At 41.7% G+C, this 26,011-nt stretch overlaps 1 protein-coding gene across 1 annotated transcript in view; it reads left to right on the top strand.

Annotated features, from left to right (window-relative positions):
- The window catches only part of LOC309871387 (uncharacterized protein), a 574,873-nt gene extending 553,913 nt beyond the window's left edge, over positions 1-20,960 (top strand). The window contains exon 10 of the mRNA XM_082744364.1: positions 20,103-20,960. The gene's annotated coding sequence lies outside the window, so the exon portion shown is untranslated. The remainder of the gene's footprint in view (positions 1-20,102) is intronic.
- The last annotated feature ends 5,051 nt before the right edge of the window (positions 20,961-26,011 follow it).

Genomic DNA, 26,011 nt, shown 5'->3' with positions numbered 1-26,011 from the left:
TTATACCTGTTTTATAGACAATGGCAACTGGGCCTCAGAGACATTAACTAACCTGCCCTGCATCCTATAGCTAATGAGTGGGATTTTGTCTAGGCATTAATGACTAAAAGACCATTTTCTTAGCTACTTTGATGCACTACCTCCTTTCCCTACACTCTCCTACCACATTTGTTATGAAGCTCAAATATAACCAGGCATGTAAATACATACACTATTTTCAACCAGGCAAATTCTTTTCAAGGTATTTTCCCCTCTCTATGTTGTTAAGTTTTTGTATCTTTGCAATGTTGATAAAAATATGTAAAGGAAGACAATGGAAATAACAATTTCTGACATGCGTTGATGATTATAAAAAACTAAAAAGAAGAAAGGATATAATGACTTCTGCCTGCTTGCACCATTTTTTGATTTGCCTTTGATTTCTGTCAGAAGAATAATAAAATTATTTATAGTTTGTGCATTAGAATTTGTGGTTGGGAGGGAATTACCTAGGATTTTCCCTGATTTGTATCACAATTAATAAAGAAATGTGGTCGAACTCCTTCCTATTAATGTTATCCCTCGAAAGAAAAGTTGTCTCGGAAATTACATGCTCTCTGGGAGATATGCTCTCCTACTAAAATATCTTCTTTGAAAAAGACATAGACATACACAAGAAACAATTTTTTTTTTTTCAGAAAGTATTAGAATAAGATTTGCTGTTAGAACAATAAATCTGTGTAGCCTTCCAGGAAGGTCGGAGTAGAAGTTAGAGCAGAGTGATACAGAGAGAAGGAAAGGTAAATATCAAAGAAGACTAACTCTTCCATGTCATTGGCACAATTTCATTCTGAGAAATATAAAACATGAAAAAATAGAAAGCAAACATGAAACGAACCTTTGGGGGGATATACATTTACTTCACAAGTTCAATTAACCAAACGTTTTCCAGCTCTCTTCAAAATGCCCTCTGCTAAGTCAGAAAACTTTTAAATTGACGACATAAACTCTTGACCCCTTGTCCTCAGGCGCCTTATCTTGTCTAATCAATCAACCCGCAAGAATTGTTTTTGAGTTTCTATGAAGTGTTCCAGACTCTGATGATCCCTGGTCTCTTCCCACCCTCATCTTGGCAGACCAAATTCCATCCTGGTTTCTCCTTTTTTATACAATTTGGTCTTCTTGTTACATTCTAGGCTTTCTTCGTTTACTTTTTCATCTCTCTTTACAGATTCCCAGTGCCATTCCAAGAAAAAATAAATAAATAAAGGCACTTTCAACAAGTAAACAAAACTGCTTCGATCAATAGATTTTTGCTATGCCCTCTCCCAGAATAATTGTTGTTTTTTGTTTCCTTGCCATTTTTTTTGTTTCTTTGCTATTTTTTCATGTTCCTTGAAATTGTGGTAAAGTATGTATGGTATATACCAGGAGAGAGTCTTCTAGGACTCTGCAAACTTTTTTCCCCCTCTTCCATTAGTACTAAAGTGTATATCTGGTCAACCCGTATACTGGTATTTACTTTCTTATATGGAGCCACCTTTCCTATAAGCATAAACAAAAACATGTTTGGGATCATTTCTTTCACATCATGATCTCCCTGCTGTATCTCCTCTTCTATTTCAAGTCCCACTCTCTGTTGGTCCCTCAGTATCACTGAGGTGCCCTACTTTTGTGTTCTTATGATACATTGTTCAGTTGCAGCATTTACTCTAAAACAACATCATCCAACTTTTTGCCTTCCTTCTCCAGTAGACACCTCGGTGGCAAGAACTGTATCTAACTTATGTATCCCCAAGACTTAGCACAGGATGTCATCCATGGAAGAGGCTGGGTGACAATAGATGGAAACTAAACTGTTCAGTAGAATTACGGCATGAACTGAAGGGTGGGATATTTGGGCTAAGGGAAAGGATTGCTAAGGAAGAATAAGAAAGTAATATGAGTTGATTTGGAGATTATAAAAAGCTAAAAACCAAGTTCTGTTCATATCTGCGGAGTTCTTCACTTTTCATCGGTAGAAAGAGGAGAAAGTACTTTGCTTGATGCACAGGCATAATCTAGCTCCTCCCAAGTTAGAGTTTCCAGCAGAGTGAAGAACTAAGCACAGGCCTGCATTATTCACTGATGTCATCTTAACGTCTTCCATAACTAAGTAGACTGTAAGAAGCTTCTCTGAGCTCTGAAAGTTGGTTCTTTTTTTTTTTTTTTTTTAAAGATTTTATTTATTTATTTGACAGAGAGAAATCACAAGTAGATGGGAGGCAGGCAGAGAGAGAGAGGGAAGCAGGCTCTCTGCTGAGCAGAGAGCCCGATGCGGGACTCGATCCCAGGACTCCGAGATCATGACCTGAGCCGAAGGCAGCGGCTTAACCCACTGAGCCACCCAGGCGCCCCATGAAAGTTGGTTCTTTTTAACATACAGGTATCGGGAGCCCACTTTGTGCTACAACTGAGGATATAAAGACAACTGGGACATTGTCTCATAATAATTCCCTTTACTCAACCAAATTAGCTATTCTCATCACTACAGCTGTCTCTATGTCAGACGTTCATAACACCACTGGAGCAGATCTCTAGTCCTTTCTTGTGCAGAACTCCAAATGGCTTCTTTTCCTATAAGTACACCATTCTTCTCTGCCCACTGCCAATTTCACCTTAAGTTTTCAGTAAATGAGATAGCCTACTCGGGTTCCAATAGTTAGTGTTAAATTGGTAGTTTCTTGGGGCACCTGGGTGGCTCATTCAGTTAAGCATCTGCCTTTGGCTCAGGTCATGATCTCAGGGTCCTGGGATCGAACCCCCCACTAAACAGGGAATCTGTTTAGCATCTTCGAGGTTTTGTTTGGTGAAATTCTGAGATACTTATAACCAACTTGGCACATAACCCCACTCCCTGTGGTTGTGAGTATGCCCCCACTGAAGGTCATTCTTCACCCTGATGGCTCAGGAACTTCTCAAGGGCATGGGCTACACCTCCAGGATTTAGATCCCAGATGACCACCCCATCCAGAGCACCACTCCCACTAAATTATTGCAGCAGTAGGTTTTGTCAAGTGTTTTGTTACTATTACAATACGGATTGTCATTTTTTCCCAGCTTCTTATTATAGTTTTTTATCATTACTTCTCTACTTACTACATGACCCCAAACCAAATGATGCATATTTTAAAAGATTTTTGACAGCAGAAGGCCATTTCTGGTATAATTTCTTTCTTTCTTTCTTTTTTTTAATATTTACCTTTTCTTTAAGATTTTATTTATTAATTTGACAGAGAGAGATCACAAGTAGGCCAAGCAGAGAGCCTGATTCAGGACTCGATCCCAGGACCCTGAGATCATGACCTGAGTCGAAGGCAGAAGCTTAACCCACTGAGCCACCCAGGCACCCAATTTCTGGTATAATTTTTATGTTAATTAGTAACTGCCACATTAATGATGAATGATAAGCCTCATACTCAAACCCAAATATCAGAGGCTCAAACAAGTGTTTATTTTCTTGTTAATGGTCCCATGGGTTGGCTGAAACAGCACTACTTTAGGTCATGGGAGTTTGATTCTAAGCTTCTGAGTAGATTCAGTTTTGTTCTAACAGTGTCTTCATTCTTCTTCAAAAAGAACTACTTATGACATACTTTTCTTTTAGGGAATAGTAAGAGCACCAGGACACCAGCAAGACAGACAGCATGTTTAAACTCTCTGTTCTTATCAAGTCTGCCAACATTTAATTAACCAGTGCAAGTTAGTCACATGGCTAATCCTAATGTCAGTTGGGTGGGGGTCATTTTCTATCTGTAGTTACATGGCATGTGTATCACAGCAGGATGGGAATCAAGAATTGAGAACAGTTCAGTCTAGCACACATGCCAACAAGAAAATATCAACTAGTATAAAGGCTGTTAAGAAAATAAAGCAGAGTCATGTTTAGAGAATGCCCAGAAAACTGTGAAGAATAGTTCTTGGAGATGACATTTACACTGAGGCTGAATGTCTTCCAGCCTGAGGCAATAGATGGTGTAAAGACCCGGATGCAGGGATGAGCCAAAGGTGATGGGGAAACTGAAAGAAGACCATGGGGAGGATGGTAGGCGATGAAATCAACGAAGCAGGTAAAGGCCAGGTTATCTAGACCTCTGTTATAATTACTATTACATGCAATATCATTCTGGATATTTCAGAGGATTATTTACCAAATGCGGAAAAACAACTGTGAGTTTTCCTGGTTGTCATGATAACCCATGAGTTCAACCATTCTGGATGTTCTTATACAAATTGAATTGTATAATCACTTCCAAATAATTCGCCCTTTTGCTGGTTCTTTATAAGCTACAAAAGTGTCAGCCTCCTAAGTTTTTTCAGTCAGAATCCCTGAAGATACAAAGGATTCCTGGCCAGGGAGGGACCTGCTAAAACACTTAGAGAAAACGGAGGCCTCTGAACCTGCTTGGGATTCTTAACAACTGCAGGTACTTATTCCCCCCTGAGCTTCTTAGCGCTAAATGGAGGTATAAAGGCATTGGAGTCTCCTTTTTCCCCTTACTCTCACTCTTGGGAAAAACCTCTTATCCTGTTGCTCCCCAGAGGGTCTTCTAGATCTAAAATAACAACAACTTCGATTGCTGGGGACATCTCCTCCTTGGGAATTGACATGCTGGCACTCTGGATGGGGTGGTCATCTGGGATGTAAACCCTGGAGGTGTAGCCCATGCCCTTGAGAAGTTCCTGAGTGATCAGGGTAAAGAATGACCTTCAATGGGGGCATACTCACAACCACAGAGAGTGGGGTTAAGTGCCCAGTTGGTTATAAGTATCTCAGAATTTCACTAAATGAAACCTCGAATATGCTAAACTTTCAAATGCCCAAAATCACGAGGTCTTGAGTACTTTCTAGAAATGACCCGTTGGGTCTTTGTGCCATGAGAAGACTTTTGTTAAAAATTGGTGTTTAATTACCAGATTTTCTTTTGTCTTCGTCTTTCTATAGACTTGAGGAAAAGAGAACTATTCTCTTTTCAAATACATGAAAAAAAAGTAAATGAAAACCAGAGACAGGGAGAAGCTACCACTGTTCCTGGGTTATAATGACACCTCCACAGGTGTGCCCTTGACTTCCATTAAGAATGGCCAGCTAAACAGGTGAAATACACGGCTGTAAATTTTCACCACAGTATCTTTTAGCAAGAAAGGGGCCGTGTCTAGATGAATCAGAATATGTTGGCTGGCAGAGCTCAGACACAATAACATGGTTTTTCAGGAGAAATAAACGCAACAGTGTTTATTTCACACGCATTTGTTTGTCAGACTTCAGAACACCAGGCAGAGATCAGTGAAGCCTCGCCACCTGTCCCATAGGTTGCACCTCATTTTCAGGTGGGTCTCTGAGGTCATTAGCACTGAGGCAGCCTGTCCTCTGTTCAGCTCCTGTGCTACAAGATAGGACAGGAATCCCGCCAGGAGGAGGACGTGGGTCCTGGCTCCTAAGCATCCCTGGTGGACTCCAGCTGCCAGCACCGCCCAAAGAAGAGAACATGCCGCCCGGCCTGAAGAAAGCTCCCAGCCCAGGAGAGAGGCAGGTTAAAAGCCTATAGGATGGTTCAATCAAAGGCATTGCCTTCCTCTGTCCTGCACCGCTATTGTACGTTGGAACACATGCTGCTAGGAGACAAAGAGGACACACGTTTATTTTCAAGCGGAGGACTTCGGAACCACTTGGGAAGAATATTCTTGATTGAGAACCAAAACATTCCATGATGCTTAACAAACCTGCAAATTGAAAAATCAGCATCGGCCTGTGCAGCCAGGAGGCAGGAGAAGGACCTATACCCTGGAAAAAAAAAATTCAAAATATTCCTTAAATGATATTTGTGTGTATTTGCAAAATTACCGCTTTCCGAATCAGAGTCTCAAGCTGTTTTCGTCTGAGAACATATGTTGTGCCGTGAGACAATATCTCATCTGCCGCCCATGACATACCCCACCGCATCGCGTAATGGACAGTCCCGCGAAGAAGGCTGCAGCTCAGCCAATGCCCCTGTAATAATATTTTAAAATAAATGATATGCATCATTAAATCACCGAGGATGACTAACTCAATTTTAGAAAACCCACAACTCCAGCAATCCTAGTTACAGCTCTGATTTGAATATTTTCACTTTCACCTGAGCAGCCAGTGGGAGCCAGCCAAGCAGACTTGCGTCGAGGCTGTGCTCTCCAAGGAGCAGGAAGGAACCTGTGATGATGTAGTTACAGGAACGTCGGCTTCATGCCTCCCGTCCGCCTGGGCTTTTTAGACTTTTCCTGTCTCCCTTCTTGCCTTCTTATTTACATATCACAGGCATCCTCTTTGTAAAGTTATTTTAAATAATTTATTAGATTGATCTTTTTAAAATTCTACCCTGGCTAAATGTCATAAGGAGAGAGAGAGAGAGAAAAAAAAAAAAGTCTTCTAAACTTATTTAAAGGTTTCTACTGGAGTAGGCCAGTTACCTGCTTCACTGCTGATATTCTAAAAATACCTCCATGTCTGTACTATTATCCATTCTTCACGTCCAATTGCTCTGTTATGGTAATAGTCAGAAGCACACCATGCAGTAATTACTTACAGCTGACTGAAGAAAAGAATATTCAACTCCCCCACTGTTCCACTAGAAGGTCTTTATGCACTATTAACTCATTCCTGTTTATTAATACTCTACTGGTAATTCAGACTGCTGCCTCTCAGGTTTGTAATAGGAGGACTATTAAACAGCAATTACTGACCATATGGGTTGGCGAATATTTGTTGTTTTTTTTGGTGGGCATCCCCCCCCCCCGACTTGTTTTTTAAGAAGCCATATTACAACATAGTAAAAGTAACATCACATCTGCATGAGATTAACAGGCTTGGCAATATTTCTCCCCTAGAAAATGTGAATTTATTCACAGATTATCATTACTGGCTTAGGAGACCGAGATCATGGGAGAAAAGAAAATGGGGGAAGATGATGCATGTGTGGACCAGATCTTGGCTCTTATCTTCCCTCTGTCACTCCATAGGCTGTTTTCTCTTCCTGCCTTGGAGAGACACTGACCCACGCTCAGCTTCTGAAAAAAACAAGCTTATTTATGGAGGAACCCAAATAGAATACCATTTTCCCTTTCGAGTTCCCCCGGAGCATTGGGAAGTAGCCGCAGTTAGTAAATGCATCCCCCAAAGAGCAGGTGACAGGACCCTGGGATAGGGCCCTGGGAGATGGCGAAAGTCCCCTCCTAGGAGAGGGATGGCATGAGTAATGGGTTCAAGTGGGGCAGGCAGGTGGTAAACGATGATTATGGTAATAATAATGTATGGCTCTCTCACAGGTAGTGAGCTCTAAGCACGTGGCATGCATTAAACGCATTGAAATGGAGATACATCTTTGAGATAAATAAGAGACCAGGAGCTGATGTCCATGGAGGGACTGAGGGGTTGAGATCTGGAGCAGGTCAGTCACTTGGGGGGCCACCTGTACAGAGGCCGTGGCAGAGACTGCATGTCTGGGCTCCCACACAGCCAGCTTTGGCTCAGGAGAGGGCCAGCCTCCTTAGTGCTCCTTGGGGCTTCTCTTCTACTTTTTCCGCATTCCCAGAAGTATCGTTCTCTGTTTCCAAACCCATTCAGCCTGTCAACAAACAGGTCAAACCTCTACAAACCCTAGCGTGCCCCAATCTCACTATTTCTGTTCTGCCAAGCAAATCTGGTGTTCACCATTGGTAGGTGACTGTAGCTGGTTTAGCACTGGGCCTTTGTCACCTGCTGGTATTACTGGTGAGATGACTTTCTCTTAGACACACTCTAAATCCTTGAAGACAGAAGCCCTGTTCTTTAAACTTATAACTTTTCTTCTATTTATCCCTGTACTTCCTTTGGTAATGGACACCCATTTGGTGTTAAGCGGAGGTTGGAAGAATTCAATGGAAATATGTAAGGGAGATGTTTTCCTACTCTATGGAGAGGTAGGAGTTACAGTTTCTGTGTTAACTATGGAAAAACAAACAAAAAATAACAAAAATAAACAACAACAAAAACAAAATGACAAATATCAGCCCCAGAGCATAATAGTACCAAGCGAATGCATAACATATAATTGATGTTCAGCGAAATGAATTCAATTAAGCGTGTTAAATCTTCACAGTGGGTCTAAGCCCCAGGGAAAAAGCAAGAAATTTACCTCATCCATGACCTGATTTGAGCTAGAATCCCGGATTGTTTATGGACTGGAGGATCCTTGAGGGGAAGGGGTACTTCTCGAAGATTCTCTGTGGTGAGCTCCTTTAAACACTCAGCCTGATCCCAGGCCGGATCAAACCGACTTGGGATGATTCCAATAACACCCTAGCCTCCGCCTGCCCCTGATGTCTCATAGATAAAAGGAGCTTGTAGGCACCTTAGAGATTAGGTACTCCAGTGGATTTCCAAGGTAATTTTATTTTTATTCCAATTGTTTTTAATGCAGAATTTATTTTTTTCCCATTAAGCATTATGCAAGATACTGACACAGAGGAAGACAGAACAGCTCTGGTTGCAGTCAGGTTGGGAGGTGTGGATGCCCAGTGTGATGATGCAACTGATAAAGCCATGGTGACCCTCCTAGGAGACCCTGCTGCACCTCTGTGTAACCATCTGAAAAGCATTTTTCTACCCCAGACCACTTTGGATACAAGTGTGTAGACTGAATGGCAGCTCATCTCAAATCCACACAGTTAGACAGCAGCAGGATTATCTCTGCAACCCAGTCTCTTGGCTAATTGGCCAAATTGTTTGGTTTGGTTTTGTTTTTTCCCCTGTATCACCTACCTGTGCTAGTGACCAGCAGGCCACTCTTAACAGGTACGTGTGGGACATGGAGGACCAGTACATTGGGCCTCCTCCTAACGCAGAGCTCAGTCAAGTCTGAAGTCCGACGAGTCATGGTGAGTTGGATGGAGTAAGCAGAAGCCCTTGACGATCCTAAGTGCCACACACGCATGGGGTAGGGGTGGTGCATTCCCTCTTGGCCACCCCTGCACTCCATGGTTGAGTCTCAGCTCTAGATTCAGCTTGCCTGGGTGTCTCACGCGTGTCTGAGCCTGGATCACATGCGTGTACCCGTCTCAGTCCAGCCCCAGTTGAGTGGAAGTGCTACAGAGACTTGCTCAGCGTTCTGGAAATTCTTCATCTCCTGCTCATAGCACAGTAGATGTTATGCTGTCATCTTTTATAGTGTTTAAGCATGGGGTAGGGTGAGAATGTCCAGACTGCACACTGTCCTTTCATTCTTTACTGATGGAGGCACCAAGATGTAGGAAACAATACGACATGGGGACTTGGGAGATCTGATTCCAGACCAGATTTTTTACCAGTTAGCTATGTGTTTTGGGGACATAGAATTTAACCTCTCTGTACCCCATGTCCTCATCTCCAAAATAATGGCCTCTGGTCCAGATTTGCTTCTAAAATATCTTTGGCTTTACTGGGCCATCAAAAAAAGTATAATGGTCTCTATATAGTAACTCTGAGTTAAATTGTATTAATTGTATTAAAACCAATGATTATAAATAGTCACATTATGAATAAAATGCTCATATATGCCAAGAATTTTAAATTAGGCTGCATGACAAAAACATTTATTTCTGATATCAGTGAAAACTCGAGATTAGTCAGTAAAGATGGTATTAAGCCTTGTAAATATCATCCAACTGTGACTTGGAGCTGTGGAACTCTCCCCATGGGCGAGAACATCTGGGCAGTCTGTTGGCTTCATTGCAGGCTTTCACTTGTTTAGTATGGTCTTACTTTGTTCTTACCATGTCTCATGGCAATAAACATATTAAGTTGATGTGATTGATTCATTCAGTAAGTGTTATTCGATGCATCTTAAAGATGCATATGTAACCTGCTACATATGTAACACTGTGTTTATTGTTAATAATAATAATAATAACAAATAACATAATAAGAGTGAAAAGGTAAGACCCCGATGGTGAAGGGCTAATACTCTCATCCAGGAGGGAAAATGTATATGGTAAAAAGATAAATAACTGCACATGACAGTGATAATAAGAATCCAAGAGAAGTATAAAGGCTACAAGGGCTAGGAGTGTGGGGGGGGTGGTTACATGACTAGTGTGGACCCGAAGGGTCCCAGCAGGCCGCTGGCTGTTCCTTGACATGTGATAATATTAGCACAGGTGGAGAGGATGAGGGAGGTCACTTGGGTAAGGGAAGAATATGTGCAAAATCAGTGAATTGGATAAGATTAAGACGTGTGTGAATTTAGTAATGATCCAGGTCCATCTGGAGAAAGGGTTTCTGTAAGAGACTAGTGGGAGCAGTGAGTGCAGAGTCTTCCATTTTGAAGAAGTATGGAAAGTCAGGTGCAGGATTTTGGCCATTATCTCACAGGCAGAGAGATTTTTCTTTTTTTTTTCTTTTTTAAGGTATTTTGATTAATGGAAAAGTGTTTTTTTTTGGTTGTTTTTTTTTTTTTTTTTTTGGTGTGTGTGTTACATTTTTTTTAAATTACATTTATTTATTTTCAGCATAACAGTATTCATTATTTTTGCACCACACCCAGTGCTCCATGCAATCTGTGCCCTCTATAATACCCACCACCTGGTACCCCAACCTCCTACCCCCCCACCACTTCATTTCCCTCAGATTGTTTTTCAGAGTCCATAGTCTCTCATGGTTCACCTCCCCTTCCAATTTCCCCCAACTCCCTTCTCCTCTCCAACTCCCCATGTCCTCCATGATATTTGTTATGCTCCACAAGTAAGTGAAACCATATGATAATTGACTCTCTCTGCTTGACTTATTGGAAAAGTTTTTATTAGTGAAATCACAGTAAGAGTCCTAAGGACCAATGTGGAAAGAAAAAGGGAGACTGCAGACAGTCACTGGGGGAGCAGGTGAGATGAGAGACATGTGACAATGTCAGAGAACACGACAGGCAGCAGAGCTTGGAGGGCCCACGATGGAGGCAGAGACCAGACAGAGCCTCCATTTCGGGGTTTGGGTCCTCTTGCCCTAGATTCTATAGGCCAGAAGGTAGTGTGAGGTACAAAAGGAGAGGTCTAGAGGAGGATACTGGAGGAAGAGAAGAATAAAAGGAAGAAATGGAGAAAATATAGATGGAGACAGGGAATCAGACAACAGTGAGGGATGAGAGGAACAAAGAACACATGGTCAATGAGGTGGAAGACAAAGGAGATTAATCAAAATTATTATGTGGCAGGTTGGAGTTCAACTCACAGACTCAGGTGTGCAAGTAAATATAGCCAATTTTACGTGAATTTTCCTCTTTCTATTTCAAGGCCCTGTTTTGCAGGAGGCAGTCATGTCAACCCAGTCTCTCCAACTTCCTCCCATCAGATCCCTGAGGTCATCTCTCATTTCCAGCGCCTTCCATAGTACCAAGATGATGGAGGTGGCCAGAAGGGGTGGGGCATCTGCCATTGGTTGCCATCTGTCTGCTGGGCAAGTGTCAATACTGCCACAGTCACCGTACCACACAGATCAGCTCTGAGGCAAGCTGCATTCAGGGCCTCCCAGCTGCCATGCTCTCCTCCTCTGCTACAGAATCATGGTGCTTGTGCCATGCTGGGGGTGGGGAGGTTCACCAGCCCATAAGCCTGGAAGGACCATGCAGTACTGTCTTCTTAGCAGAGTTGCTATATCCCTGACTGGGTCTTCCTTGCTTTCAGAAAACAAAGGTATCTGAGGTTCTGTCCCCCTGGCTTCTCCCCACCCCCAGAGACCCAACCCCATAGTAGGACCAACCTGTTACTAGATCTTCCTCCCTTCTACTCCAACTTCCCTTCTCACCCTCCCCCACAAATCCAGACAAGTGTCTTTACTATTGAGGACATCCCATCTATGATGAGGCTCAAACATTTATAGGCAAGAATAATGACATAGACAGTTATGTGACTTTACTTAAGGTCACACATCTTATTAGTGAAAAAAAACAAGAGTAAAAATGAAAATATACCAGGTTGACTACCTTTTTCTTTTTCTTCATCCCTCCCTTCTCTCCTTTGCTCTCTGTTTTTCTCCTTCTTTCTTTCTTTATTGATTTCTTTCTCTTCTTTCCTCCTGACCTCCAAGAGGACTTATTACATGCCAGGTAGTACTGGGTATGGGTACTGGGTATATGACACTGAACAAAGGGAACATACTGCTTTCATGAACTGCCATTCTAGTAGAGGAGATGGACATTGAACATGTACATACACAGACTCACAACTTAAGTCGTGGTCAGTTCTCTGCTCACTTTGGCAGCACATATACTAAAATTGGAATGCTACAGAGGTAAGCATGGCCCCTGTGCAAGGATGACAGGCAAATTCATGAAGCAGTCCACATTTTTTAGAGAACTAATGGTTACCAGAAGGGTGGTGGGCAGGGGGATGGATTGAAAAGGCAATAGGAGTTAAGGAGTGGACTTGTGGTGCGCACCAGGTGATGTATGGAAGTGTTGAATCATATGTTGTACACCTGAAACTAATACAGCACTGTATATTAACTAACTGAAATTTAAATAGAAACTTAAGTAAGTTGTGATCAGTACTGTGGGTTCTATGAGAAATCTCTATGGAGGACTTATTTTAGGTTAGGTAATCAAGGAAGATCTCTCAAGGAAGACACATTTGAGCTGAGAACTCGAAGACAGCAGTGGGAGCACTGCAGGTAGGATGGCGTAGACCAAGACCGGATATGTCCATGGAGCTCAAAAACACTTGTGTGACATAAATACTTCAAAAGGAGAAATGGAACAGGATGTGCTTGTGGAAAGAGACAAGATCAAAGTCTATAGGGCTATCTCAGGCAAGATAAGAAATTTGGATTTTATTTTAAGTTTAATAAGAAACAAACTTAAGCAGTGGAATGACATAATATGATTGACATTTTAAAAATGATTCTGGCTGCCCTGTGGAAAATAGGTTGAAGCGAGGAAGGATGGAAAAGAAGAGACTCGTGGGAATTGGGGGCTCTTCCGGTAGTCCTGGAGAGAGATGACACGGCTCTGGAGCAGAGTCCTCCAAGTGCAGATGGAAAGAGGTGGAAGAATCAGGTCATGTTTTGGAGGAAGAGTGGTCAGATTATTGGATTTGAGGTGTTAGGGGAATAAATGTCCCCAGATGCAGACATGAATGACTGGCTCTACGTGGTTCTATTTACTGATGAGAAAGACTATGAAAAGAACAGGTTTGGAGAGGAAGATTTTTTTTTTAAGATTTTATTTATTTATTTATTTATTTATTTATTTATTTATTTATTTTGAGGGCATGGTGAGGGGCAGAGGGAGAGGGAGAGAGAAAATCCCCAGAAGATTCTTCACTGAGCACAAAGCCCAATGTGGCACTTGACCTTATGACCCTGAGATCATGACCTGAACTAAAATCAAGAATCAGACACCCAACCAACTGAGCCAGGCATGCCTGGACAAGAAGATCTTTGGTTTCCTGCCAGAAGATATTTCATCTTGTTGTGTTGTGACCATAGCAGAGACAATGATGTAGACTAACTCAGTGTTTCCAATTCCTGTGCATGAGAAAGAAAACATTTACCAGCCTTGTCATAAATTGCAATCTTTTTTTTTTTAAAGATTTTATTCATTTATTTGACAGAGAGGGATCACAAGCAGGCAGAAAGGCAGGCAGAGAGAGAGAGAGAGAGAGAGAGAGAGAAAGAGAGAGAGAGAGGAAGGGAAGCAGGATCCCCACTGCACAGAGAGCCCGACTCTATCCCAGGTCCCTGAGATCATGACCTGAGCCGAAAGCAGAGGCTTAACCCACTGAGCCGCCCAGGCACCCCATAAACTTCAATCTTTTAAGCAAATTCAAGAGAATGGATTTTAAGGAAAATCCAACATTCGTCTGTACTCTTGAGTGTTTAGGTCAGTTGTATCATGTGCCAGAATCCTACAGGACAGTGGGCATCTCTACTGGGCATCTCTCTTCCACTCTCTGCTCAGTGGCATCAGGTTGGGAGTCGAAGTCAGCCATGGTGGGAGCATTTGTACCTTGAAAATGAGTACATACTGCTAATCAGAGCTTGGTAAATTGTTTATTTGAAAACTTACGAAAACGGTGGGGGAAATGTCAATAATACAGATTAAAGGTATCTTGGGTTTGTAGCTGTTACACTGTGAGCAGCATAAAAAGTTAAGAAAACATTCAAGAAGATTATCTAATCAGCAGAGAAGTTGCCAATATCATTGATGGAGGAAAGTTCCAGCACTCATCTCTGCAGTTGCACTTTCGTCGAACTTGCCAATGTAAAAAGGTTAGTGAGTCAGAGATTGAATAAACAGGTGTGCCATTTTTTCAATGGCAAGAGAGTGGTGTATTTCTATCTATAGGCAATCTTTATAGCCATGGTTTTGGTTGCCTTTTTTCTTTTTTTTTTTTTAAATATATATATGAGGTAGCACAACAGTCTCAGCAAGGTTCTGTACTGCAACACCAGTAAAGCTACATGAATTTAGGGTAAGGAAGGAAAACTGCTCTCTCTCTTTCAGACCCTGCCTTCAACTCCTCACCACCCATGTTCATTCTGCATCCTATAACTCTGTCCACTTTGTCATCCACTCTGTCTGCTGACATTGCCCTTGTCAAGCTCTTTGTCATAGCTCTCCAAGCTCCAAGTAGTTCCAGGGTGTCCCTCTTGGTTTTCTGCCACATTAATAGTAGATTATTTACTTTAGAATGATGATGGAGCCAGATTCAGGTACTCCAGAAGATGTGGTATAGAGATACAAAGGAATATTATTCAGCCTCAAGAAAGCGGGAATTTTGCTGTTTGCAACAACTTGGGTGGACCTTAAGGGCATTTAGCTGAGTGAGGTAAGAGAAAGACAAACACTTTATGATATCATTTATATGTGGACTATAAAGGAGCCAAACTTAGAAAAACAGAGTAGAGTAGTAGTTACCAGGGTTGGGGAAAATGGGGACATATAAGTCATAGGTCATAAACTTTGAGTTATAAGGTTAAGGCTGGGGATCTAATGTACAGCATGGTGAGTAGAGCTAGTAGTACTGTCTCATACACTTGAATGTTACAAAGAGAGTAGATCTTAAATGTCCTCACCATCAAAAGAAAATGCTAGTTGTGGGACATGATGGAAGGAGTGACTAATGCTATGGTGGTAATTATTTTATAATTTTTAAATATATCAAATCAACACATTGTAAAACAAACTTACACAATGTTAAATTTCAATTACATCTCAATAAAGTTAGCAAAAATAAATACAAAAAATTCAATACTGGTCTTCGTGGTCTAACAGACAGTGTCTGGACATTTTGTTATGTATATAAGGCCCTTACACGGTGTCCCTATCCTGCTTTCAAACCTTAGCTTCCATTTCTCTCTCACTGACCTCACACAGCCACATGACCACTTGCTGGTCAATGAATATGCCATGCACTTTCCAATGTCCATGGCTTTTCCCATTTTCCAACTTGTGATCTCATTGTTTTAAAGCCTGGTCAAATGTTACGCTCTCATTTAAGCTTTCCTCAGCCTCTCCAGATCGTGGTCCTGCCAACGCGTCTCTCTCTCCAACAGCACATTGTCTTATCATGAATCAGGTAGGTGTCTGACCTGTCCCTAAGCCTTGAGGGCAGGCACCTCAGACCCACCAGTGCTCAGCATAAAGCAGACATTCCAAAGCTTTTGGGGTATTTTTCTTTCCAAATGATTTGCATGGACTTAGAACCCTTCACTGATGTGATTCGTGGCCCTGAAATGAAGTACAATTGATTGAAAAGCCCAGGACTGCTGATCGACTTGCTAAGTGTGCTTTGCCTAAAATGAACTGCACATGTGCAACTTTTCCAAGTCATCCGTCTCAAGTCAGTCACAGTACACCACTGATTTCTCTGAAAGCATGTCACAGAACACATTTGAAGATTTGCCCTTTGTGTCAGGAGGTTTTCACCAAACAGTTAGATTTGATGAACATTCTCATATGCAGTTGTCTAGTTAGAGGCTGAATAATCACTACATTAATTTATTTGCAATTCAGACAAATTACTTTCATGTCCTGTTTGTTGCTGTTTTACTGTTTAAAACAGTAGTAGGTCCAGAATGATCCTTGGGCATCAGAGCTCAATGCTCTACAGTCCATAAAAAGTAAGCAACATCATAAGAGTGTTATTCAATTAAGGGTTCTGTCCACTGATATATGCTCCTCTACACTCATGCATATGCTCTGTGTTTCCAAGCATGTGGTATTGAGTAGTTAAAGCCCAATGATGTCAAATTGTGAAAACGTGTGACTCGTATAGCCATGCAATTATCACTAACCCAAGACTAGAACTAAGGGGAAGTAGACAGAATGGGTTTTGTTACCATGTATTGGCTGGATGACTTGTATATTCCTTACTGTTATGGGTTGAATTGTACCCTCCCAAAATTCATTTGTTGAACTCCTAACTCTCAGCATCTCAGAATGTAATTGTATTTGGAGATAGAGCCTTTAAACAGACAAAGTTAAAATGCGATCACTAGGTTGGACCCTAATCCAATATGACTTTGTTCTTAAAAGAAGAGATTAGGATACTTACAGAGGGAAGAACTTTTTTTGACACTGGGAGAAGTTGACCATCGATTCGCCGAAGTTGACCATCTATAAGCTGAAGAGAAAGGCCTGGAACAGACCCTTTCCTCGTGGCTCAGAAGTGGCTAACCCTTCTAACAATATGATATTGGACTTCTAGCCTCTAGAATTGAGAGAAAATAAATTTGTGGGTTTTTTCAGGTCTGCTTAATAAATACAGGCCAATGCTAAATAGTCTTCATAAAAGACCTGAGGTTCAAGAAGATCATTGCATGATTATTACATCTGATTCCCAAGGCCCACGATTCAGACACTATTCCTTTAGGAAAAATGTGAAATTGTTGTTAAATCTTAGCTTTGAGGACATAGAAAAATGGAAGTGATTGTTATTTTTCCCTCTACTCTAGAAACCCCTTTGAATGCCATTAAGAGACAAGTTCAACTATTATAATAGAAAACTATGTGAAATGGCCTTTTCTAGAATAGCGGATGTCAGTACTTTGAGGGTGTATGACCTCAAGATAACTATATATCTTGTGGCCTATAGAATAGATAACAAGTGGATAAATCAGGAATCTTGTATAAGGAATGTGTTTACAACAGCCAAGCTTGTTCTTAGATACTTAGTAATAATGATTTTTCTAACCAAATAATACCAAAACTTGTTATTAATATCGATCACGGGACACTTGTAAATTTTCAGCCCCATTTATACCACTTGCGTATATTTGATCCCTCTGATAAATAAGGTGGATTTCCCCCCATACAATAGAAATAAGTAGGACCCCAGGAACTGATGACATGTACCATAGATCAAGTGACAATTTGGAGCTGGAAGAATGACCTTCACCTCTGTAACAATCATTGAGATCTAGGGAGAGACAAGCACTGCCTCACAGTCCTTTACACATGTTGATTCATTCCAGTTTGGGTTGTTTTCACTGTAAAATTTAGAAAGGCAGCGTGCAAAGTGGTCCCTAGGCCTTGATGAGATTCTCAAAGGCAGTCTGAGGTCCACGTGAGCAGTTAGGACGAGAATAACCATCGGTGTTTCACAGTATGTGCTCACTGCAACATCCCGATTATAACTCGGTCTCCCAATTTGGGACAGTTTGACATCCTAACAGGAGGTAGTTCAGTCACCTTGGTAAGTGACTTCATGTAGGTTATTCTTCCAGAATGTAGTTCTACCAAGCAAAGAAAACAAACCTGAACAAAAACAATGCTGGAGCAGGTGTTCCAGCCGTTGGAGAGAAGTCATTATTGCGACATTACTCAATCACTTTGTTTCTCTTATAATAATATATTATTTATTAGAAGCATTTTTTTTTTTTTTCTGTCGGTGTCACATTTTATAAATCTCACATCTAACATTTTCCCCCCTTCGGGTGTGCCACAGCGGAAGCGAGTTATGTTTGCAGAAGGTGAGCCGGAGAAATCGTAATCCTGTTTTGGCTAAAGCTCTCTCCTAAGCTTATTTAGAAACCAATATAACATTTAGCAAGACACTGCTGATACTCTTTGTCCGTTACTTGGGTTTCTTAAATCCAAAATGTTGCATTTTTGAGCTTAGAGGAAATTAAAAACAAAAAACCCTATTTCTCGTGTCCCTCCATTGAAAAGCATGAAAGGAAGGGTAGCTACAGTAAATGATTCTTTAATAAACAGAGCAGATGCAGATCTTAGCAGTAGTGCATTTTCTTACAGTATGCAAAGAACAGTGAGACAGTGCAATGCTTCCCCCTCATCCTACCAGTTGAGAGTAAAAGGGATTCCATTTCCTAGGTAGCTTATTTAGTAAAACTAAACAAAGCTTCTGGATTTAGAGCCTTTAAGTGAAGACAATAGACTGTGTTAAGTAGCCAGCTAATATTCTGCTAAAAACCCGACAACCCTCAGGGAGGCCTCACAGAGTGTCTATTATTGGATTGTGAGTCTCATCCGACATGTTTTTGATTTGGATAACTCCAATCTACCCCATTCCCTCGCCATTTCAAGCAGCACTATCACAGTTCAGGCAATCAGCAGAGACCTGGAGGAAGAGAACATTAGATCTGCTCTTGGGAACACAGGGGAGACAGCATGTTAAAACTGGGGCATTCGCCTCAAATTGGGGCATGTGGTGCTCTTACAAAGATTCTCCTCAGAAACTTGCTGTCATTCCCTCGAGACTGCATCAACTTCCTTGGATGTGGCTCTCTAAGAAAGCTACAGATGCGAGGGAGAGAGCGTTTCTTTTCCTAAGATGATTACCGCCAATGAAGAACTGTCAAAAATAAGTAAACTTACCTGAGGAGTTTGATAAGCACTGATTGGTGGAAGGAGAGGGAAGGTGAGACTTGGAAATTGTGCACGGCCTGTGTGTTCGTCTTCTGTAGTCTGGCTTGGGTGAGTAGGGTCACTCAGAAAGGAAAGTAGGCCAAAGTGAGAGGCAGACAATAAAAAGGAACTTTTTTTTAAAATCAGGAAGTCTCCCATATTACTGATAGTGTCATTGTTAGTATCTAGTGTTTCCACTAGAAACATCAAATATGCAAATAAAAAAGTGGTCATGAATGTAGTTGCTTCACAATTAGCCACATCGATGGAAGGCAAAAATACCTTGGGGATTTGGGGAAGTAGAGAGAATACATAAACTCAGATAGATTATTTTCATTACCTTAGGCTCCTGTTGGCATTAATAATGTTTCACAAGGGCTTAGAATTTAGGGAGTAGGCTGAATAAAAAGGAACAGTTACACTATAGCGGCGAGTGTGTCCGAATGCCATCCCAGGCCAGTGTGATACTGCGGACTCCACTGTAATGAGCACACATTTACTGTCCCCTCACAGTGTGTGAGCCAAAGCTCTAAGTCCCCTCTGTGATCAGTTTCTTAAATCCCCACAACAATGGGATTTGTTATTTCCATTTTACAGAAAGTGGAACAAAGCACCGGAAGGTTGCGTAACTTGATCCTGGGACCATGGGACTAATAACAGCAGTAGGATCCAAAGAACATTCTTATGCTTCTTCACAAAGATCACTCTATGCTGCATCTGTAACGGGAGGACAAATATGGAACCCAGACCTGGATGGAAAACTTACATAGCCAACAGGTTGAACATGATTAATTAGCTAACCTGTAGGGTATTATGTTTTAAGGGTTGCCTAATTGATGACTTAGGAATAAGTCAGTTCTGGAAATAGTTGAGGAATACGTAGTTGAACAAATAATGGTATAACACTATGCTCATTCTAATACACAGCATGTTTTAGTTCTGTAGGACCTTGTGGCCAAATGATGTACACTTTGGATTCTTTCTTTCTGAAGTAACCTAATTGAACTCACGAGCAATAAGGCATACTTGGTACTTCTCCCCACCCATGCACATTAATTTGAATAACATCTCCTTGAAGTGTTGGGACACTCCATTCTTCAATCTCCATCTCTCATCCTGATAATTTTTGGATGGGAATTCTGTGGAACTCAACCTAAAAATAATAATAAGAAGAATCATTCTATTTCACTGAAGATATTACTTTATAACTATGTGTAAATGTCATTTGTCTTCTAGAAAACACAGTAAAAAGAAGAGCCCAAAGATTTGTGAGAAGGCTTGGAATGTGATGATGGAAGAATAGCTCTCCTAGGGGAAAGGAAAGGGCTTTCTCATCCCTGGTTCACCTGAATGTGCGGCGTCCAGCGAAGGTGACAAGAGAGGACGGCGTTTGTGAAATGTACACGCGCAGCGACATCCTCGGCTTTCCAACACCGAGGCCACTGTAGATGTTTTTCAAGCCATCTTGACACTCTTCACACAGCGCGATCTCCTTTGGCAGGACTTTTTCCTACTTTTTAACCCTCGAAGATGCTAATGTGAAATTACGCCCATTGTACAAACAGAATGAATGGAAGCAACTGAGTGCAAAGAGAAGCATTTGTTTAACCTCGGAAGAGAGACAAATGGGCTTTTCTTAAAGTGGTGTAGAACTCTCGGACCATTGGTTATGTCATTGTTTCTTCTTAATTTTAGTAAACTGCTTCAGTTTGGGGAAAATACCTTTCCTAGTTAATAAGATATAAAAAGAGAACACTTCAGATATTTGCAGCTCTTCCTCTAGAATTTCATGCTAATTTTGCCTCTCTCCCTCCTCTTGGTATTTCTTTCTATGCAAATCATTCTTATATATTTCTTCCAATGTATTTTTCATGAAGAAAACATAGTGGAGAATCAAAGATAAGCACAACAGATCGAGGCAGAGCTTCCCCTTTCTCCATGAAGTGCATCCAGACTTCTTTAGATGTAATGCTCTTGAAGGCAAGAAACATGTCGATTTTATCTCTGTTGGCACCTGGCTCATATTAGGTACATAGTAAATTATCTGGCGGTATCAATTAATGAGCAAACAATGGATGAAGAAAGTAGATGTTTTTGAAAGGCTCTCCAAGATGATTTATAGAACATTTTGGAAATGGGCCCACTTTGTTTCCAAAGGAAATTTTACTTTCAAATTAAAAAAAAAAAAATTTACTCAAATGAGATTTTGGGGGATTTCATGTGATTAACTCTTTACATTATCTTGTAGTAATTATACAGAAATCTCTATTTATGTAAACATGGTGAATGCATCATAACACTAGAATAAGTGTACAAATACTGCATGTCAAATTAGGTTATAATCACTTTCAAGGGACGTGATTTCCTAGTTAAACAGATTCGTTTACATCTTGCGAAATAAAAAATAAGTGAAAATAACTATATAAAATCAGGCTTACAGCTGGACAGATCTTCTTGGCAATGGTCCAGGCACTGAGCGGGGAAAGCCCCTCCAGCTGAGAGAGACTCAGGGTGCCCAAGATGACTGCAGGCTGGGCCTGGAGAGGGTCCTTCAGCTGCCATCCTGACCGCCCTGGGTCCCTGGCTATCTGTTGGGAGATGGGCTGTCTTCACATTTCAGACGAGACTCTCCCCTGTGAGGGCTTTGGGGAGGGATGGGGGAGGGAATGGAAGCGGGGGGGTGTGGGGGTGTGTGCAGGAAAAGCCAGTTCAACATAGCACGCTTAGGTAAGAAGCAGAGCAGAATGAGTTAGGGATCCTCTCCCTAAAAAGCAAATAGTTGAATTAGCATTGCCATCCTAGGGACTTAGAGTCACAGTTTGAATACCACTGATCGTCCGGTCCAATGCTCATAATACCGATGAGGAAACTGGCCACAAGGCGAGAAGCAGGATGAGATGGAGACCCGTAACTTTCCTTCCCAAATACGGTGCTTATCTATGGGACAACTGTAACTCACCCTTTCAGGGGAAATGACTTTTTGAACGCTGCTCATTTTGATGCCTAATTTTTTTTAACAATACATTTCACAGCACCCTGACTCAGCCAATTCAGTGGCAGAGAGGCCTGTCGTAGACCTCAGCCAGATGTGGCACCACAATGGGGTGTCTCTCTATGGCCTGATCCCACGTAGACTTCCTCTCGCTAAGCTGCGGTAGACAGGGTGCTCTTGGTTACCTCTTCTCCGTGTTGCCATCAGAATCACCAGCTACTTATTTTCATTAATTACAACAAGTTACTGAAGCAGTGATTTTTTTTTTTTTAACCCATGAATTCTGACTTGGCGATAATTCCGCATTTCTGCTATTGAGTACATTTTTGTTTGTTTCACTGGTACTCCCGTTTGTTTAAAATACACTTGTCGAGCACTTGTTCTCTGCCCTGCTGTGTGCACATTAGCTTCTCCTCGTGTTCCATTGGCTGAATTGTCCGGAGCAGGGCTTGGCAAATGATGGCCAGGGAGCCAAGTCTGGCCCACTGCCTCTTTTTGTAAATAAAATTTTATTGGAACACAGTCACACTCACTTGCTCGCCTGTTGTCCACGGCTGTTTCTGCACTACAACGGGAGCGCTGAGTAATGGGGATAGAGACTGGATGGCCCATAAAGACTGAAATATTTGTGCTTTGGCCCTTGACAGGACAGTTTGCCAAACATGATCTTGAGTGAACGCTCGAGGATCTAGCCGGCTAGGTAAGAGAGCCAAATAAGATAGATGGCACTAAACTAGCCACGCCCTGGGGACGGCTCAGTCTCAAGTGTTTGTGGCCACGAGCCATAACCGTGGCACTGAACAATGAGGAGAGTATGGGCAAAACAGTCTTCTGAGAAATACAAGCCTCCTCCAGATTCATTTAAATTATTTTCAGTCCCTGTTCCCGGAACCATCCCTAATCTGTGCTAATACTACAAACTTGTAGCTTTTGCATTACGAATTTATTGTTATTTCTTTTACCTCCTTTTTTTCAGGGAAGAGGTAATTAGGCTATAAACAGAGGTCTGACAACTAATTTCAGTCAAGGCAAAATTAATGCAAAGCAAGCAGATAATTTTAGTCACGTGAAATTAAAATAGATATTTTTTAATGACATTCTAAAAAAAAAATCCAAGTTTATTTTTTTTTCCCTTTGTTTTCCCCTACCTTACTGTGTTCTCATGTAATCCCCTACTCATGTAGGTAGTGACATGTGCTCATTTAGGTGAATTGAAGTACAGGCCCACGGCTACAGCTGTCTCATCGCTCCTCCTTCTCGTCCCCACGATTGATCTTTGCGTGGAGACTGCTTCTTCTTCTCTCTCCTTCTCAGGGATTCTGGGACACTGAAAAGACAGCAAGCATATCGGAGGGAAAGGTTGCACTGCCCACCCCTCAAATTTCCAAATTTTCATTGACATTCGTAAGAGCCCCATTGCTAAATCTATTTTAGAACTTCAAAAATTTAAAAGTTCGTGGCACCATGGGGAGGGAGGTGTGTTTCTGAGGGGGGCGGTATTCCAACATCGCTGTGCTCTGTCACTCCGAGAACATATTAAATATGCATCTCAATGTCAGCAGCACCTTGCGATGCTAGCTCCAAAATTATCACCTGCCTTCTGAAAACCATAACCCTAAAAATATTGATTGGTTAAAAGGCAGGATCTGAAGGAATGAGCCAGTGTCTCTGTGAATTATCCTAATCAAATAAGGATAGTATTAACCTAGATACTCACTGATCTGCCAGTATTTGGTTTGAAATGTAGGCATCTCAAGTGAAGTTATGTGTTTCATTCTTTTGAATATTTCTCCCAGACATTTAAATACATTACCACTAAGCCAGAACCAAGAAAAGCATAAAAAGCATTTTAGGGAATAAATTCAGCAAGTTTCCATTTGTACCAGATAGTAAAATTGTTGACATGCATTATGAGGCCTGTGTATTTTTCAGCCTGTCAGAGCTCAGTCACATGCTCAAGGTGGACTATTTTGGCTGCTCAGGGTGATATAGGAAGGTCTCGGCCCATCCAGGTAACAGGGCTCCTCTATGAGCAGAGAATCTCCAAGTCAACCTGGCATAGCTATTTAGGCAAGTCCGAAGAAAAGCTTATTTATTAATTATGCTATAAATGTAACTTCAGCGAAGGGTAGCCATCTAAGTACAAGACGGACGGGCTGGTAGGGTCCTCTCCATCGAAGTGTGGAGTTTCACGCAATTTTATTTAGACGCATTCCCATTACTAAGGAGGTTATGAGTTGATCGACTGTGTCTTAGAATTAACTACAGTGTTGGAAACAGAAGTTGCAAACCAGCATGAAGTCACAAAGGGAACTGAGAAAAGAGAAGAGGTAAAAGTCAGGGACTCGTGTGTGCTCCTCGTTTGCCTTCACAGAAATAAGTGTGGGCCCAGCTGCCGGGAGCCCGCCGTCCGCCAAGGGAGCCTGATTGCCACCAGGCAGAGCATCTAATAAATGAGATGCATGCCCCCCTCCTGTCTCCTCTGCTGTGCTTCTGGTTTCGGGGGGCCTGGATTTTTGTTGGAGGGGAACGATTGTGTCCCCTCTGCTCCATAGGCTGGAATGAAATAGGATCGGTAAGGGAAGAGAGGACCTGGCCGGGATGGGTCTTGGCCATGAGTTATTTATGTGGGCACCGGAGGAAGGTTCCAGTACAATACTGTGTGTAGCCAGGGAGGGAGGCCGTCCGGGCTCAGAGCCCCTTGAGTGCCACCACCATCTCTGAAGCCTTGGATAGACGATCCTCATTCCTGTAGGAGACTGTCAGCCCTAGCCTTCTCAGCACGCCCTTTGTCCTTTCCAAAGGAGAAGGCCAGCGCAGATCAAAATTAAGCTTTAATCCTTTCCGAGAGTCATAGTAGATTTTTTTCCTCTCTTTTTCTGATGCCTCGACTGATTTTTCTCCAGATTTGGGGCTCCGAAAAATATTTAAGTTCCCCACAAATGCCTGGGATGCAATTTCCTCATGAAAACCCTAAATCACAAACTATCGAAGAGTAATTCTATGCACTCTGTCGAGCACGTCTCTGTGCTTCCCGTGGTGACATTGGGATGCGGTTGGCCACTAAACCCTGACGATATTTAGCTTTTATTTGCACATCCCTTTCAGTTCACCAAGTGATTCTACAACTACTCGCTCTTAAGCTATAAGAAGATAAGCCCACAGCAGAGCAAACTTCATTCTCCTTGTAGACATGAGGAGACAGTCTCCGGGGCAAAGAAAGACTGGGCACAGGTTAGGTGTCTGCTCATTACCTGACTCTTGACGGGAAACTCCTGACTCTAGATTGGTAAACCTCACGCTAAGATGTTACAATCTGTAAAATCTGTAACATCTTTCAAATACCTCTCCAATATGGAAATCTTGTTTCTTGCTGGCTTTTGGTCTCTGGAGATGCCAAATCCCAGTAAAGCCGGTTGAAAACCCCAGGTATGCGGGAGGTACTGGAGGCAGTGGTATACTCTGTGTCTTGACCTCAAGCGGGGCCAGTGGAGATGTCTCTTCCCACCTCCAGGTTCAGTGACTTGACGTCAGTAGCTTGAAATTGGCCATGACAGCAGTGTTTACACCATGGAAATTGTCGACCACCCTCAAATCAGAGAGATTTGGTTAGTTACCTCCGGAGAGAGTAGAAATCTGGACAACTCAGCAAAAAACCTCATCCAGGTTTCCTGATACTTAGAATATGTTCCAATGGGCTTGGTTTGTATGACACTAAATTTCTTTGTGAAACCTTTTAAAAAAATATATCCTTTTTCAGTCTTTTGAAACTACGGGGAGGAGAACATCAAAGTATCTTCTGGGAAAGGGAGAGTGAGGTCTGGGAATAAAATTAGCTACTTGTTTAAGGCTATGGGTGTTTGTGAACATGCGAGTGTGCTTTAAATTACACATAATTTTAAACAACTGTGTAAAAAGAGTTTTAAAAGTTTAATGGTGCTGAACCACGAATAGGAATTAAAAATTGAAAAGGAAATACAAAACTATACCTTGTTTTTCTGCTTTAAAAAAATAAGTTTCCTTCTCATTTGCAATTAAGATGGAAGAATTTGCATAAAATGTGTAAAATTAGAGATAATTGAACTACAGTAGCTATAAAAGTGGCTTTTCCACTTAAAAAATAAATCAGATGTCCACTAAAAGGGTGTAAGAG

This window comes from Mustela nivalis (assembly GCF_964662115.1).
Source record: "Mustela nivalis genome assembly, chromosome: 8".
NCBI classification, from domain to species: domain Eukaryota; kingdom Metazoa; phylum Chordata; class Mammalia; order Carnivora; family Mustelidae; genus Mustela; species Mustela nivalis.
The sequence above is the reverse complement of the archived record's forward strand: the minus strand, read 5'-3'. Positions and strand labels throughout refer to the sequence as shown.